The sequence below is a fragment of the Protopterus annectens genome, chromosome 2.part0, assembly GCF_019279795.1.
Source record: "Protopterus annectens isolate FY-2018-M chromosome 2.part0, PAN1.0, whole genome shotgun sequence".
NCBI classification, from domain to species: Eukaryota; Metazoa; Chordata; order Ceratodontiformes; family Protopteridae; genus Protopterus; species Protopterus annectens.
In genome coordinates, this window is record NC_056728.1 from 732,135,449 (window position 1) to 732,154,881 (window position 19,433).

The 19,433-nt window shown below is 40.0% G+C and overlaps 1 protein-coding gene across 1 annotated transcript in view; it reads right to left on the minus strand.

Moving 5' to 3' along the window:
* TAL2 (TAL bHLH transcription factor 2) overlaps nt 1–18,595 on the minus strand; it is a 77,875-nt gene extending 59,280 nt beyond the window's left edge. The window contains exon 1 of the mRNA XM_044061050.1: nt 18,326–18,595. The gene's annotated coding sequence lies outside the window, so the exon portion shown is untranslated. The remainder of the gene's footprint in view (nt 1–18,325) is intronic.
* Between the last annotated feature and the right edge of the window lie 838 nt (nt 18,596–19,433).

Genomic DNA, 19,433 nt, shown 5'->3' on the forward strand with positions numbered 1-19,433 from the left:
GAGACAAAACAGAGTTGATATTAACATCACATATGATCTGAAAAGTTATGGATAACTGATTTCTGCTAGAAGTCTTGAGAATAAAAATGCTAGTTTGATGGACTTCCTGCAGAGAGCAGTATAGAATAACAACTAATTATGAAAGGAGGTAGAATTAAGTTGTCTCATACTTACTCTGTTAATAATTATTAAAACAAGCAATAAAGCATTACCTGTTATTTATTTAGACCCATACCATGTATTTAAACGTATTAGAAACACTAACCATCCAACCCAATACTATATTCATGGGTGACTTTAATTACCCCACTATTAACTGGGAATCCTATATAACATCAAACATACATGCACAGAAATTCCTGGATTTTGTAAACACAAACTCCCTGGACCAGATAGTCAATCCACCAACTAGGGGTGCAACCATGCTGGATCTGGTCTTCACTAATAAGGGAGAGTGCTGAACACCCCCTACTGTAATGCCTTCCCTGGTAAGGTCAGACCACAAAATGGTCTCCTTTGAAATAAAAATAAAACCTGGATCGCCAGCTAAACTGGGAATTTTCAGGAACTATTCTAAGGCTAATCTTCTGCTATTAAGTGAGAACCTGGCAAAATGTCAAACCCCTATACACCCTAAGAACACTTCTGCCTATGCAGAACTGTTTACAGAAACCCTGTACAAGCATATTAATAGCTGTACAGAGGCAGCTGTACCCACCAGGAAGAAGTACAGAGCTAATTCAAAAAATAAGCCACCCTGGTGGAATCACAAAATCAATTGGCTGTATAACAGGAGGAAGAAAATCATGGCAAAATTTAGGAGGTGCAACACCCAGCAGGATAAAAGCACTCTCTTTAAACTAAACAAACAACTCAGAGGACAAATAAAGTCTACCAAAGCCAAATCTGAGGTATGTTTGGCATCCCAGGCCAAGGACAACCACAAAGCATTCATTAGCTATGTCCACAGCCTCAAAGGCAATACACAATTGTGTGCAGAGCTCATTATAAATGGAGCCACCTATACTGAGCCAGAAGATATAACAAACCTCCTGGCTGATAAATTCAGTTCCAGCTTTACTCCCCCCCCCAACCTTGTTAACCTCAGGAAATATCAAATATAACTCCCCCTACTATCACTAGGCTACAGGTCCTTAATGCTCTCTCTAAGACTAAGAACACTGCATCAATGGGCCTAGACAATATCCCAGGATGCCTTCTAAATAGCATGAAACATGACCTATCAGGGCCTCTAGAATTAATACTTAACTGTAGCCTCCAAACAGGCTTCATGCCTCATGAATGGAAAAAGGCAAGTCATCCCTCTGCACAAAGGTGGGTCATCTACAGACCCTGGAAACTACAGACCCTTAAGTCTCACTAGTCTTGTTTGTAAAGCCATGGAAAGAATTATCATGGAGATGATCACTAGAGATATAGTAAACCTCCAGACACTGGACCCAACCCAGTATGTTTTTGTCAAGGGCAGATCATGCCTATTCAACCCGGTGGACTTCTTTGAGAAGATCACCAAAGCAATGGATGAGAGCAAAATCGTTCACACTACCTACCCTGACTTGGCCAAGGCATTTGACACAATACCCACTAAGGCATTGTTGACAAACTCAAGAGGATAGGTACAAACTTGTATGTCACCCAGTGGATAGCCAACTGGCTCACAGACAGGACTCAGGAAGTTAGAATTGGGGAGTCTACCTCTACAAAAAGGCCAGTCACAAGTGGAGTCCCTCAGTGATCAGTTCTTGAACCATTCTTTTTTGGCATTTACTTCTCAGAAGTCAAGGACAATGTCAGTGGTCTCTGGCTGACTAAATTTGCAGATGTTTGCAAATTAGGAGCTGTCATTGAATCTCACACTGACACAAATGTTTTCCTAAGGCTATGTAGCAATTGCCTCATGTATACTGCCAACCACTTGCTCCTAAAACAAACAAATACAGTATGTGTGAGATGTAACTATACCACAAAACTAGAATTAGTCCTCTCATGTAACAATAAACAAGACATCAAACAGGTTGTCAGCACACACACCCTCTCCACCCACACAAGATAAGGTCAAGACACATAAACCCACATATATGGAGGTACTCACTAACAGCCTACAAAAAGTCCAGAGACCTCCCAAGCGCAAACAACCTACACATACTGTACATGAACAGAATCCACCACTACACATAACAATACACATATTAGTGTCTCAACAATTAAGCCCCTAAGGCAAAACATCTCAAAACCTAATGTCTTGGTCATAGGCAACTCAGATACACAGATGTCTCCCTCGCCAGGTTCAGCAAGGAAAAAGTCACAGTTAGCTGCCTGTCAGGTGCCAGGATCCCTCAAATCACACACGCACTCAAGTCCCTCAGCAACAATCACTGTTATGACTCTGTCATAGTAAGTGTTGGAGTGAATGGCTTGAGACGTACCTCTCTGGACTGTATGAAGAGAGGCATGACTGAACTCTCTGATTATGTGTCCCAGGCAGGTATGTCCCTAGCCCTAAGCAGCATTCTGCCTTCACCTAGGATGATGCCACAATACAGATAAAAAATGATTGATTTCAACAATTGGCTTAGCTTCTAGTGTCACTCCAGGGGGATCCAGTATCTGACAGCCTGGGAAGACATGGTCAACATGCCATGCTGCTTTGCCAGAGATGACCTTCACCTGTCTCCTCAAGGCTTTTGGATACTGGCAAAGATGCTCGGCTCCCCCATAGTGCCTTTTTTAGGCAATGTCAAAACAACAAAACTTTTGATATAAATAAATCCAGTAGAGACAAACTCAAGGTCATGATGTTTAATGCTAGAAGCCTAAAAAGTAAACACTCCCTGGAAGCACTCCTCACCTTGGAAGATGCTGACATCTGTGCAGTCACTGAGACCTGGTTCAAGGCCACAAAGAGCACCCCAGCCATACAAAGCTACAATGATTTTCACACATTTAGACCTCAAAACAAGCATGATAGAACCAAGCTGGAGGTGTATACATCTCATAGGTTCATAGGTTCATAGGTAGGTACTGGGCTATCGGCCCTGGGGCCTATACAAGCCCAGCCAAAAAGGTACCCTGGCTTTTGACACCCAAGAAAATAATTTTCCTGTGCCACTGTCGAGCAGAGCCACAGAGGTGATCCCCGGGGTGAATTTCCTATTTCCCATCCAATCATCAAGATTTTTCTTGAAAAGTGTTAATGAGGAGCTTTGTTTGATATAGATAGGTAGTTTATTCCAGAGTATGGGAAGTCTCTGGGACAGGAATCTATCCCTCCTGCATGTTCTGTTTATTGTGGTGACAAGGTTTAGGTCCCTAGAGCGTGTAGCTCGGAGGGATTGGCATTTCTTTAAGTGGGGCATGTCCAACAGCTCTGGGTTTGACATAGCTTTGTATGTTAGGCAGAGATCACCTCTGAGTAGGCGGCGATATGCGATGGAGTAAAGCTGGAGTTTTTTGAGACGGTCTATGTAGTGCATCTGTTTGAGGCCGGTAATCCTCTTTGTGAGGTATTTCTGCGGCCTTTCCAGTTGTTGTAGATGTCTTGTGAGGTAGATACCAAAAGGGGCATTGTACTCTATAATGGGTCAAATGAGTGATGAGTAGAGGGGAACAATGACCTCTTTTTTTCTGGATGAGAAACCTTTTGTGATGAGGTGTGCCACGTAGAAGGATTTCCTGACTACTGTGGCGATGTGATTATCAAAGGAAAGACTACTGTCCACATGTGTCCCAAGGTCTCTTATTACACTTTCGATGTTAAGTATACTACCGCCTATGTTGTAGTTCATGGGTACAGAGTTTTTACTAAAGGGGATGACAATACACTTTTTGGCATTGAGCTTGAGGCCATGGCTTTGACACCAGGCATCTGTCTCAGTGAGGCCCTTTTGTAGGATGTCCACATCGTTAGGAGTTTCGATTATGGCTCCTAGTTTGCAGTCATCTGCAAACTTTGTTAGCCAAAGAACTTCTGTGTTAGCCTGTACTTCAGAGAAGTAGATACCAAACAGGAGAGGACCCAGGACTGAACCCTGTGGTACTCCACTTGTCACTGGTCTGAAGTCGGATTTGGAGTCTGCTTCTTTCACAGTGTGGGTTCTGTCAGTGAGCTAGTTGGCAACCCATCTTGTGACATAGGGATTTATACCTAATTTAGTGAGTTTATCTATAATTCCAGAGTGGGGGATGGTGTCAAAAGCCTTGGCAAGATCTATATAGGTGTGAACCACCTTACCCTTGTCTACAGCTTTGTTGACTGCTTCAAAGAAATGTATCAGGTTTAGGAGACATGATCTGCCTTTTACAAACCCAAACTGGGTGGGATCCAGAGTTTGGAGATTACCAATGCCTTTGTTTATAAGTTCCATGATGATACGTTCCATGGCCTTGCAGACCAGGCTCGTCAGGCTAATGGGACAGTAGTTCCTGGGGTCTGTGGTGGCTCCCCCCTTGTGGAGTGGGATAACTGTTGCTGTGCACCATTCAGCATGCACAAAGCCAGAGGTTAGGCTATGATTGAACATGGTACTTAGGTGGGGTGCCAGTTCATTCTGTAGTTCATGTAGAACGCAGCCTGGGATGTTGTCTGGTCCCATGGATGCTGTGTTCTTGGCTTTGGAGAGCATGGTTTTTACCTGTGCAGCCATGATTACAGAAACTTTGCATTCTTCCGGTATAGAGATGGGCTCTTTAGGGGGTGAGAGGGGGGTAAAGTTAGCACTGAACCTATCTGCAAGATGTTGGCAATATCAGTTGGGTCTGTATATTTAATGCCATTGTGCTGTAACTCAGAGCATTTCTGAGTGTTGCCATTGGGATTCTTGACATAGCTATAGAATGCTTTGTGGTTGTCTTTAGAATCCGTGGCGATTTTGTTTTCGTAACTAGCTTTGGAGGATTTTATCAGGGATCGCAGCTTCTTACTGGGGATGACCAGGGAGCTCCTCCACTCGTGGGATTTTACTCTCTTTTGCAAGAGTTTCTTCCTTCTATTGTACAGTTTGTTTATGGCAGGGGACCACCAGATTGGCTTCCTTTTTATGGAGGATAGCATCTTGGTTCTGTTTGGGATAGCACAATCCATGCACTCATGTAAGTGTTTATAAAGTGCAATTGTGTAGGATTCAGCAGTCATAACTGTATTGTCCATCTGCATGGGTTTCATGAAGTTCACCACTTCTGTCTTAAGAAGCATGAAGTTGGCTTTGGAGAAATTTTTTACCATGGTTTCCTTAATGGGGGGAGGAGGCAGGATGTGGATATCTAGGGTAATTAGCTTATGGTCGGATCAGACCAGTGAGGCGTTGACTTCAGGTGTGGAACACCGGTCACTCATATTGGTAATGACTAGATCTAGAATATTGCTGCCCCTGGTATGGGTGTGGATAAGCTGATCCAGGGCATTGGAGTTTATGAATTCCAGAAAGCGTTGAGCGAAGGAGTTGGTACATGAGTAGTTTTCACAGTTAATGGTGGGGTAGTTAAAATCGCCCATTATTAGGGTGTTTGGTTAAACCCTAATATTTTCCAGTACATCAAGAAAAGAGGAGTGGGAATCCTTGGGCATGGTGGGTGATCTGTAGCAAGCTACAATTTGGATTGCAGTTTTGCCCAGAGTTAGTTGCACTTGGATAACATCGGCTGCATTATGCTGAGCAACTAGCCTGGAGGTGTGGATATCCTTAATGAATATGGACACACCTCCGCCTTTGGTGTTCCGATCCAGGTTACATGGCCGAAAAGTGTGGTATGAGTTATAGCCTGGTAGTGCAGGGGTGCTCTCTGGAGCCTTGAACCAGGTCTCAGTCACTGCACAGATATCGATGTTCTCCATTTTAAGGAGTGCCTCAAGTGAGTGCATTTTGAGATTTAGACTTCTAGCATTGAGTAGCATCACCCTCAGTTTTTGCTTGCCTGTTCCTGTTATGGTGGTGAATTTGTCATTTGAACCTTGCCTAAAAAAGGCACTATAGGGGCGGCAAGAACCTTAGCCAGTATCTGGAATCTCAGGGGTGACAGGTGCAGGCCATCTCTGGCAAACCATTGTGGTCTGTCAACCATGTCATCGCAGGCAGACAGACACTGGATCCCTTTAGAATGGCACCAGAAGCTTAGCCAATTGTTGAAGTCAATCATTTTGTCCTTGTACTGTGGCATCATTCTGGGTGATGGCAGAATGCTACTCAGGGCTAGGGTCATACCTGCCTGGGCTACAAGATCAGAGAGCTCTTCCATGTCTCTTTTCATGTAGTCCAGGGAGGTACATCTCAGGTCATTCACACCAACATGGACAATGACAGAGTCATATTTGTTCTTGTTGTGGAGTGACCTGAGTGCGTGGGTTATGTGGCGGATCCTGGCACCCAACAGGCAGCTGACAGTAACCTTCTCCTTGTTTAGCCTGGTGAGTGGGACATCAGTGTGCCTGACTATAGAGTCGCCTATGACTAGCGTGTTGGGTACGTTATTTTGCCTTATTGGCTGTGGGTGAGTGGCACACTGAGTCTGCAGGCTATGTGTCATTTGGGTTGTGTTGGGGTGGAGGTTGCTTGCATTTCTGCTTTGGAGGTCTCTGTTGCTTGAGCAGATTATTATTGAGAGCCTCTGCAAATGTTTTTGTGTTTCTATGTGTGGATTTTGGTGGTGTAGATTTAGTGAGACTATGTGATGAGTGTGGTGTGGTGCAAGTGTTTACCTTCTCCTCTTGACTGTCAAGTTCAGTCTTGATTAGAGAGAGCTTTACCTCCAGTTTGGCTAGATAAGTGCATCTCTCACAGGTTGTAGCGTTGGGTGGTAGGAGGAGAGGGTTGTCTGTGTACATGAGGCAATTTTTACATTGCCCCAAGATGCGCAGATTCATCACATAGACAGGAGAGAACACTGGGAGCTGACCCTTGGACATGCCTGAATAAAAAAAATATTTTCCTCTAAATAAGTGAGGAAAGTGAGTACAAGAGCTGTTTTTCTCTAAGCAAGTGAGGAAAGTAAGTACCAAACTGTTTCCCCCTAGGTAATGAGGAAGGTTGAGTGCTGTAGTAATTAGTAGGTTATTTAGTGCTTACAAGTTCTGAACAAGTGCTGATCATGAATAAGCAAATTCAAGTGCTAAAAGTAAGAATCTGTATCTGGACTAAACTAGTTACAAGAAAGGGGGGAAACAAGTGCAAATGCTGGCTTTTAAATCAGAAAGTTGAGAGAGATGGAAAAACTGCCCAAACGGCCAATAACTACAATTTCTGGACCAGAACCACTCCTTATGTGGTAGATAGGTTACCTAGTGCTTACCACTCCCACTAATCCAAATACAGCTCAAGACTGTTAAACAGTATGACTCTCTTAAGCTATTCCAGGTCCAAATAACTATAGGCAAAATACCTTACCAGGTTCGCTAGCTACAAGTCCCCCCACATGAACCAGGAGAAGCACACCACCTACCTGGACTTGCCAGACGTTGCTCAGTATACAACCAAACACCTTGGTCATGGGAGATTTCAACTAGCTTTCATTTACTGGGTGATTTACATGAGCACAAACATGATCACTCTGAGGTTCCTGGATTTTGTTAATTCAAATGCCCTGAAAGAGTTGGTCTGCACCCCCACAAGGGTCTCAAATGTCCTAGACCTAGTGCTCACCAACATGGGGTCACTACACTACACCCTGTGTGTTTCCCTCCCTGGTAATGTCAGACCATAAATCTCATAAGTCTCATTTGAAGTAAAGGTCAAACCTGTCAGCACAACAGGCGCAAAACAACTAACATATTTCTCCAAAGGAAACTATAGCCTACTAAGCAATGGTATAAAAAGTTTAAGTTTCAGAGTTCCTACTAACACAGCCAACAAGGACTCCTATGCAGAAGAGTACATAAATACCCTTTATAGTCACTTAAACAAATGTAATGGCACAGATGTACCTGACAGGACTAAAACCAGGTTCTTCTGAAAAAAACAAGCCACCCTGGTAGACTGTCAGTATAAATAAATTATATAACAAAAGAAAGAAACTGATGTCAAATACAAGAGGGAACTTACTCAACAGAGGAAGAATACCCTCCACAGCTTGAACAAGCAAATACGATATCTTGTAAAGTCCTCCAAAGTTAGTTATGAGACTAAATTAGCATCCCTAGCTAAAGGCAACCATAAGGCATTCTTTAGCTACATCCAAAACCTAAAAGGGAACGCCCAGCTGTGTGCTGAACTTATAGTGGATGGAACCACTCACACTGAACCTGAGGAAATTGTCATCATGCTAGCTTGCAGATTTGGCAATAACTTCACCACCCCCCATCCCCACCAGCTATACCCCAAAGCATTCCTGACACTAGTCCTCTACTGAGGATCTCCAAAGAAGAGGTCATACAAAAGGACTCTCCAAGGCCAAAACATGGCCTCTATGGGACAAGATAACATTCCAAGTTGCTTACTAAACAATCTAAACAAGCCCTAGAGGAGCCACTTGGCACTGCACTGGTTTGCTCCAGCAGAGTGCAGAGCAGCAACAGTAATCCCTTTGCACAAAGAGTGTCTATCAACCGACCCAGGAAACTATAGCCCAATAAGCCTAAACAGCCTTATCTGCAAGGCCATGGAAAGAATCATCATGAACCTTATCAACAAGGACATATGTGATCTTCGACTCTTGACCCAACTCAGTCTGGTTTTGTCAAGGGTAGATCTTGCTTATTAAACCTGGTGGATTTCTTTGAGACTGTCACCAAAGACCTGGATGGGGGTAAAGCAGTACTTATCACTGATCTTGATTTATCCAAGGCTTTTGACATTATCCCTGATGCAGGGATCATTGAGAAACTCTACCAGCTGGGGATTAACCCATATGTCACTAGATGGGTAGCCAAATGGATCACCGACAGTATGCACACTGTCAAAGTTGAGCAGTCCACTTCCACCCGTAGACCACTTACCAGCGGGGTACCAAAAGGATCTGTGCTGGGCCCTCTACTGTTTAGAATTACATGGCCTGTGGCTTACCAAGTTTGCAGATGACTGGGTGCATCATTGAGTCCCCTATCGATGTAAACATATTACAGAAGGGGCTGACACAGACAAATAAAGTCATGGACTAAAACTAAATGCAAAAAAACAAATGTCTCATTATTCCCTTTGGCAAAGTAGTAGCCCTTGCTAATTATGACATAGATAGCACCTCTCTAAGCTCAAACCAGTGGTTTGAGACTGGAGAACACAGGTTAATAGCAATCTAAACTTCAATCACCATGTATCCATAGTGGTAAAGGAAAGCCTTCTACATTGTGCATCTAATAAATAAGGACATTGCATCCAAGACTAAGGAGGTTATAACTCCACTGTAATTGATCCTTATCAGACCACTAATTGAGTACAATGCTCTCTTTTCTATGCATCTCACCAGACACCTGCAGCAATTGGAGAGACCACATTGGTTCCTAACCAAGAGAATCCAGGGTCTCCAAAATGTGACTTACATGAAAAGACTGAAAGCTCTGTTACAGTAATCTGTATCATACAGGCTGCTGAGAGGCAACCTGTGCCTGGCCCACAGGGCAGTCTCTGGCTCTGCCTAATGGATATGCTGCACATCTGCAAATCAAATGGGGCAAGAGTCATTCGCTCCAGGGACCTCAACCTAGCCTGTGTCATCAACAAAACATGTTGGAGAGACAGATATATCTCCCAGAGATTGCCACTCCTCTTTAATAAGCTCTCACTTCATGTTAAGCAGAGCTTCTCAATGACCCTATTTAAGCGTAATCTTGACAATTGGATGGGTGACCATAAATTCACCCCAGGAGTGGCACCTATGTCCCTAATTAACAGGAGTAGTCAGTGCTGATCATAGAATCGCAAATCAAATGCGGCAAGAGTCATTCGCTCCAGGGACCTCAACCTAGCCTGTGTCATTAACAAAACATGTTGGAGAGACAGATATATCTCCCAGAGATTGCCACTCCTCTCTAATAAGCTCTCACTTCATGTTAAGCCTAAGACCCTATTTAAGCATAATCTTGACAATTGGATGGGTGACCATAAATTCACCCCAAGGGTGGCACCTATGTCCCTAATTAACAAAGGTAGTCAGTGCAGATCATAGAATTGCTCTGCTAACAGTAATCATCTAACTTTGGACAATTAGGGTACATGGGTTTTTTACACAGCTAGGCTTGTAAAGGCACTAGGGCCATTAGCCTAGTAATGTCTTATGAACCTATGAGCCTATGGCAAGAGGTTGTAAGAGTCAATCCACGTATTTCCTGAAATGGCCATAGTGGGGAGAGGTCGATAGTTATAAAATGGTGAGTAGGTGTTAGGAAGGTTAGATGGGTCAGAAGGGTGAAGTCGTTTTCCAGGAACAATATTTACTCATTTGTTGACTTTGAAGATGAGAAGAAATTGGAGCTAGAGGCAGTGAATGGGCAAAACTAGGTTGTTACTGAATACTGGAACAGAATGAGTATAGACTCACACTCAGTGGTCAAAAAATTAATAGAATGCTAACATCTTCCCATGCTTCTATTTAACTCAAGAAGGAATCATCTCATCTGGGATTCTTCCCGATACTAAAAACCAAAACAATGAAATAAGAAGGTTAAGTACATAAGGCCACACTATAAACTGAAGTACATAATTGCAGCAGAACTTAAGTGACTGCCAGCTACCATAGTGATGGTCAGGATTCAGCTCGCCAAACAAAATTAAAAGTGTTTTTTGCAGGGGGACAAGTCTTACTGTACCCTTCTGAACTTATATAAACTAACTCCATCATCACACAGACACAAAAATGGCAAAATCTCCCAAAATAAGAGTAACCACTGCCAGCCAATACTTAGAAACCACACCAACAGGGATTTCCTATAGAAAAAAATGTATCTGCAATTTCAGCACCAAGGAGTTGAACTTGGTCAATGGAGCTGTTATGGAGCTGGAACTAAGGAAATCTCCACTTAGTGATGGAAGCATGGAAGGAAAAAAACTAACAAATCACAGAAATATTCCTATTTTCAATTTTTGCTAAACTTCTTCTTTAGTTATAAATAGAAACAGATTATGCTGTTATCATAAGTTCATAGATGTGTACTAGGCTAATGGCCCTGGAGCCTTTACAAGCCTAGCCCATAAGATTACCCTGGCATCGTGCCACCTGACCTTAGTTCCCAGTGCCTCTGTCTAGTAGAGCCACTGGAGTGATCCTCGGGGTGAATTTTCTATTTCCCATCCACTCATCAAGATTTCTCTTGAAGAGGGCCAGTGAGGTGCTCTGTTTGAAATGTAAGGGAAGTCTGTTCCATAGCATGGGCAGTCTCTGGGCTATGAACCTGTCCCGGTAGCTTGTTCTGTTAATTGTGGTATTGAGGTTGAGGTCTCTGGAGCATGTGGTGCGGAGGGATTGGGATTTCTTTAGATGTAGCATTTCTAACACAGCTGGGTGAGACATGGCTTTGTAAGTCAAGCAGAGATCGCCTCTAAGTAGATGATATGAGACAGAGAATAGTTGGAGTTTTTTGAGTCTGTCCATATAGGACAAGGGTTTAAGGCGTAGGATCCTCTTTGTGAGGTACTTTTGTGGCCTCTCCAGTTGTTGCAGGTGTCTATTGAGGTACATGCCAAATGGGGCATTGTACTCAATGATTGGCCTAATGAGGGAAGAGTAGAGGGAGACAATGACCTCTTTCTTCCTGGATGCAAAACACTTAATAATGAGATGTGCCACATAGAGGGACTTTCTGACCACAGTTGCAATGTGGTGGTCAAAAGAGAGGTTGCTGTCAACCTGTGTTCCAGGATCTCTTTTAACTCTTTCTGTGTTCGGTGGACTACCATCGATGTGTAATTATCACTGTTTTCCCAAGTTTTGATTGGAGCATATTACTTCAGTCATCCTTGTATTGTACAGGGAGTGTCAAAATGTTCACATTGGCAACTCTCCCAAATACCTAAAAGCAGAATACTGAAATAAAACAAAAAAGTTAAATATATAAAGCTTACCATTATTAGCCTGGGAAAAGTTTGACTGGTGAAGAAAGTCTTGCACTGTTTGCCGTGACAGAAAGGAAAGTCACACATTCAAAGACTTACAGTAAACCCAACATCTGGCACTAAAACCTTAATATCTTCCACTAAATAAACAATCTGTAACCATTTTATTAAATTGGAAGGAGTTGATTTCAAAATATTTATTTATATATTAATCCTTTGTTGGCTGGGTTAGTCCCACTAGGCAGGTAACTTCTTTTCAGAGGAGACCTGATGTGTTTTTTATACGGAAATTTAGCCAGGGTATTGGGAAACTTCCCCAACTCTTTTTGATAGCTGCCATGAGATCTTTTACATCCACCAGAGCTACCACCAACACAAGTAGATTGAACCTCGGTTAAATGTTTCATTTGAAGGATGACACTTTTCAGGAATGCAGTACCCCCCCACCCCCCACCCCCCACACTTACGTTGCACTACATTGACAGTAATCCATCTAGCTGCTTCAGGAACAGAGCCTACAGCCTTCAGCACCAAAGATGAGTATGCTACCTGGTATGTCTCTGAATATAAAAAAAAAAAACTACAGGCAGGCTGAGACCAGCAATAACACCCTGTCCACTTTCCAGGCAGTGGTGAGCATCACTAAGCTAGCAGGCAGCCAGTTGAGTTCTTGTGTAATTATTTACTTCAGTTTATAGTGTGGTGTTATATATTTAACCTTATTTCGAAGTTTTGGTTGTTAGTATCTGGCAGAATCACAGATGTGAACATGTAACCCTTTCTCTCTCTGAATAATACAATGACAAAGTATTACACTTTAATGAAAAGTTAGGAAGCCATCTTCACTATTTTGTTCATTATTTTTATGTCAGTTCAGAGTAGTTATAATATTTTAACATGAAAAAAATGACCTATGCTAAAAAAGGTGATGCTAGAAAGTGCAGTTTAATAGCAGAAGCTGTTGTATTTATACTGAAGTGTTGGGCTAGTTTAAGCATGTTAGGCAATCACTGTTTACAAGACATTGTTGACTATGTTTCTCTTATGAGAAAGAAGCACCCATCTTGTATCCCTTGTAAAAATGGAAGTCTTTGCATTGTTGTGCTTTACTTCGCATTTCTAGGTGAATGTTGCCAAAATATTGTGGCCTCTTAGCCAATAAAACTAACTGTGGGAGATTTGTGTTATCTTTTTTCTCAGTCGAGACTAAAATGGTATTACTTTGAATTTTACACATTTCAGTTTTTCACAGCAGTGCGGCTCTCAAGTTTACTTTAACAAAAGCTATCACACATGCAGACCTGCTCAGAAAGCACATTGCAGATTTGGGAATATGAAGCCACTAGGAGCTTGAGTTTACGGGCTGTGACAGAAAGGCTTAGACAAATATTAATAGCCCCAGCTGTGATGACAAAATGTAGTTCAGAAATAGTTCTGTGTAAGCAGTACATGAACGTTCCTCTGTTCCATGATTTCGAAACCATTATTTTATATATTACCATCCTACATTTCTACAACAGATATGCTTTCTTTTTAAATCCATGTCACATTTAAATTCTGTCAAAGATGCCAGCTAATCTGGAGTGTGTTCTGAAACAGCTAGGCAAACCATTAGGTACTTGTCAATCCAGATTTGTTTGGGAAAGAGGTCATGGACAGGGCTTTGATCATTGTCTGTTGACACTATAGGCTTCATCACCACCCGGTGTAACAATGTATGAGAGAGAGAGAGAGCTCAATGCTGTGAAGTACAAAATAATTTCTTTGACAGTAACACTTTCCCTGCATAGTTGGACTTTCGTGATCTCAGTAAAAATTGTTGTGAGACTATTTAACATGTTAAGTTTTAATTGTAGCAGTTTGGCAAGCAGAATTAAAGCTATGAGCTTCTAATGCAGTCCATCTTGTAGTCCCGGATGTGATTCTCTCTGTTTTTATTTGTCAGCTGTGTGACTGAAGAAGTACTCTTACCAGATAAAAATATAAGAATAACAGAATAATTACAACAAAAAGTGGCTTCTGAAAAAAAATCTTTTTATGTATTTATCTGTTTATTTTACTGATGAGATGAAACAAGAAATGTATTATAAATAGTTGCATGAGTACAGCATAATCACATGGCTGTTTGTGTAAATTGATTGTTAACATTTATTTTTATTTTTAAATTTAAAATGTACATTTCCTTAAAATATCAATAAATAGAATGTTAAACATATTTCCTCGTCTGATCCCAGGAATCTCAAATTCTTTTTTTAATAGTTAACCAGCGCCGCACAGCTTTTTTGTTTCAATTTAACTATTAAAGTTCAGATGGAAAAAAATGTCTATAATGAGCCTTATTTCTGTCTATGGCATGAACATATTTGCCAAAAGAATCAATCTTCATGCAACTGCTAAGAAACATCAGCTGGTAATGAAATCTAGTTTGGTGCTTCAATAATACATAAGTAAAAAGACAGTATTAACAAATGTGCATGCTCTCTGGGCTCTTTTATTTCTGCTCCTTAGAGCATTTAAATGCTTATCGTATATTTTTACAGATAGTAGCAGAATGTGCCATAATAAGACTTGTAGACGGACCCATTAAAGCTCTTCTCAAGCATCTACCTTTCAAAGAAAATATCTAATTAGTATTTCTACTAGCAGGCACCTTGATTAACCTCTTTGTGATTTAAAACTCCATGCTATGGACAGACACGGCCTACTCATTTTTTTTTACCACTATATTTCTGAGTCTATCTGTTTTTAATTGTGTTTTTTTTTTTTCCACAACCTTGAGATAATCGTGTCTGTTGTATCGCTGTGCCAGTAGGTAAAAGATAACAGCAGTAACATCGATTAACTTAAACCTTTGGACACAAACTAAATATTCCACCCCTAGAATACCATAAGTGTTATCAAGTGTCAGTCATGAATATGTAAAACAGTATGTTACAAAAGGAAGTGCCGCGCCTAAATAAGAAAGAATAACTAAAAACTGAAGAAAGGAGTGGATGCTTTTATTCTTCTGTAGTTACCATGTGCTACTGTGATCTATCATTCATGACGTAGCAGTTGAAATCTGCATACTTGCATTCCACAGAATGCCTCATATGATTTATTTGCATTGTCTCTCTCATGCATCTATCTGCCGTACAGCTGGCGCACATTTTCTGCATTGCTCAGTCATTGTTTTGACACATTTGTAGGCATCTTCCTATATAGTTTACATATAATTCTTTGTCTTTGCTGTTTGCATTTGATAGTCAAATAAATGTGCATAAAATGTGCAGAGGCTATTTATGTATTTTTTTTATATATTTTGTTAACCAAGTTAGCTCCATGTGCTGATTTTCAGGGGGAGCCAAAAGGTATTATTTTATGAAGACGAGAAAAATATGGCTAGGAAGAGACAGAAAGTGAAAGTAGGCAGTTATGAATAGTGCAAACTGATATTTGGTGTTGTGTACTTTTGCTTGCTACTTTGTAACTTTGTTTCCTCTTGTAAATCATGCAATTATTTGGCTTCACTACACAAACTTGAGGAGAAATTCTTGGAGTATCAGTAGCTTGCAGAAAAGAAGTCGAACAACATAATGACAAATGCTTTTCTAAATAGGAAATCATTGCTGGTATGATTTCTAATTATACAAAAGCAATGATTCACTTTTTAGGGAGATTTCTCCCTTCTTTGAGTAAGTGCGACCATGGAGTTGGTATGTATAAGTTTGGGAGGGATAGGAGACTTGTCCAACTGCAAAAAACAAGAAAAGGGAGTTTTCATCCTTCTTGGTTTTTGGGCACTTTTTTTTCATTCTGCTGAAGCGTCAGCTTTCAGGAAGTCACTGTGCCATCGTGGAATCGTATTACTCACATTATGCTGATTTTTTATAAATATTAAAAACTACACTTTTCATTAACTTCCATAGAATCCAATAGCTCTAAACCTTTTACTTCCAAAGTGAGAAACAAATACAAAAATAACCAGTGACGAAGGGCCCAAATCTAAGTCATTTTTTAAAATAATCTATTAACTTGCAAAGCTGACAGAATAAAAGGATGTGAGTTAACATATATTTTCTAAAAGCAAAAAAGTAACTATAATGACTTCTTCTTATACAGTGAGTTTATTCCATTATCTTTTCTTTAAAACATTTCCAGTTGTACAAGGGACAAAGTAAATTTCTGAGGCAAAATCATGAACATCAATGAAAATCAGAAACAGCTGAGAAAGCCAACTCAGGCAAATAGAATACAGCACATCAGTAGTGAAACATTTTGTTAATGCTAAACTCCAGTGTCAGTACTGGAAAATTAATCCACAAAACTGGTATGGGGACAGAAATCTATGCATCAGAACAACTACTAACACTTCCAACTTCAAAAAATAACCTCTGAAATCACATCTATCTGAATCCTGGACCTGCTCTTGCACAAGCCTTGGTTAGGAAATAGATGTTTTAAGGCAGCTAAAAAACACAACCTGTTATTTTTGTATTTGAATAGTATACCCTTCCAAGCATATGTATACTTAACTTGCTTTTTTATTTCAATCACAGCACTGCTATTCTTTGTATTCCTACCTAGACTATATGATTGTATTATTGAAATGTATAACATGGATTTTTCATTTTGTGCTTGTATCTGAGATTGAATCAACTTTTGTATCTGTACTTTGTATATGTATCATACTGTTATTTATAAATGTGAAGCGTTTCTCCCCAGGCCTCCATTGAAAAAAGGATATTTTGTCCAGTCATACTTTCCCGGTAAACAAATGTAAAATAAAAATATCATATGAGCAGAATGGCAGACTGAAATATGTGACAGAGAGATACAGCTATTTTTAAACATGGTACTCTAATGTTTCCAGTTTTATGTTTACAAAATTCAGTGAAAATTATATTCAGAATCTAAATCCCCCATCGCAGCATTCCTTGTTACACACTCTCACAGGAAGATATTCTGCCTGGTGCCATAATATCTGAAAGTACTCTGACAGTGGAACTAATGGAGGTAAAATGTGTTCAGTCTTACAACAATATTTCCTTTCTTGGTGTTCATTCCCACGTAAAACCCAAATGCATGCTTAGTCTTAATAATGTCCCAACCTGAATATGAACTTCAAGTTTATTAAGATGTTCCGTCATAAAATCACTGATGACACAATTTAAAATCAACACATTAAGATGCATGCAAGTAATAAGCAATTAAAACAATTGTTAGATTTATTAGATAAACTTCTTCCAGTGAAAAGGAACGCTTACCAACTTAGATCCATCTCAAACTAACATTATACAATATCATTCTATTTCTAGTATGGGTTTGCTTCAATTTCCCTGTTTCTGTGTTCCCATGTCCCAGCACCACATCAGTAACACAAGTTCTTAAATCCATTTGGATTGATGTATCATGCCTCAGTAATGGTGTTAATGTCATAGCAATAAGTATTTCTGAACAAATATAGCAAATATACTTCTGTAGATGTGGTGTGTTTAAGAGGAAATTAAGCAATATACCTTTAATAGAGCAAAGCCTTTAAAAGATTAAGAAATGTCTGCCTGATATTTTAGTGTATGTAGCATAGGCCATCTAATGCTACATTATAATTTTATTTAACACAACTAAACTTTCAAGTTCATAGGAAAATAACATTTTACAGAAATGGTGTAGAAAGATATCCATGTTAGTTTATTACAAGAGTAAGGTCACAGATGGAGACACTGCCACAGTAACTGGACCCAACCCATATAGCTTTTTTAGTATCATGTCTTTATTCCCAAAATGTGAGAAGAAATGATGTTCTGTATATAGTAATTGTAAAATGCCATTTGATCAATTGCAATATATTTTTTATTTTTTTATGTGAATAATGCAACAGAATTTCTTACCAATGGAGCTTATTCCTTTATTCCTCCACACAAACTACATACAGACACACAGACACAGATACAAACAGATATGCACACTCACATGCATACATGCACATGCACGTGCACGCACACACATACACACACACACACACACACACACACACACACACACACACACACACACACACACATGAACACACACAAATCTCCTTTACCTTTCATCAAACTGTCTCACTCTACTGCTAATCTTAATAATCTTAAACATGTCTGTGCTTTAACTTGTTAAGTTTAGAACACTATATTCTGAATGCCAGATTAACATTATAAAAATCATGAGAATTAAACTGACTCTTATTACTGTGATCTAATATAAAACTGAGAAATTATCTTTTGCCATCAAAATACTGGTGCCAGTCTTGAACTATGCTAACATACTGTAAAAAAGGAAGTAAGAAATTTAAATTAGTGAGTCAGTCTTACCTCAGACCACTTCAAGACTTTCTACTTATTATGTTACTGTCCGGCTTTCCAGTGCCTAAGGTTAGATGATTTTTCAAGTCAGACCAAACAACTCATGAGCCTCTGCAGTATATGTATATGTGCCTGTGTGTATGTTGCATCCGATTTTGTACCAGTACACAGGTTCTCTTGCCGACACCACCTACCACTCTTTCTCTCATTTATAGGATGCCTGCCTCTTTGTCTGACGCGTGTCACCACTAGTCCAAGCAAGCCAGGCAGTGGATTTGCATCTCCCTGGAGATCCAAACTCACATTGCTTAACCTCTGTGGTGATGACTTCCATTCTGACAGCTCTCTCACTTTAGAAGCAGGAGCACCTCTATAGCTGAAGCTGCGTGTTCTCAGGAAGATATTGTGAATGTCATCTCGTATGCAATCGGATTTGTTTAAAGTACATTTTAAAAATAACAAGGTAGTGCATGCCTATAATTGTGCTTAGGGCTACTTACAAGAAGCCATGAAAATCTAAGAAAATAATATATTACAAAGGATTAGCTATAATTTATCTGACATTCTTCATGCATTATTTCATTATTAGCAAAAACTTTCAGAATAGAGCAAGATATTTGTTACTTTGATTAAAACCTTCCCTTCTTCCTTTCACACAGCTTTTGCTATTTGAGATGTAAGAGCCTGAGTCAGATGTGATCTTTTGCTAGAGAGGGGTGTCATTTCTATAAATGAAGAGGATGGAAGGAAGAACATGCAAATACTACACTGTAATAAAGCTAATGATTTCATAAACAATACAAAAACAACAGCATTAAAGAAATCAAAATAAAAATAAGTCAGATAATTAACTGTACGTCAAATCCTCCTTTTGCATAATGGGACACTATTTACAAAGGCATGCTTACCTCACCCAACCAATAATTTGTAATTCTTTTGTAAACAAACAAAAAAAAAAAAACACCTTAAGAAGACTGTCTTTAAAACAGACTCCCACACTTTTTGAAAAGAAAGAACATTTAATAATCTAAAACTCCACAGACTCTTTTTCTACTGGCAAAACATCACCCGAATGGTATTATTTTTCTTCTTAGACTTTTCCTAACAAAACAGTTTT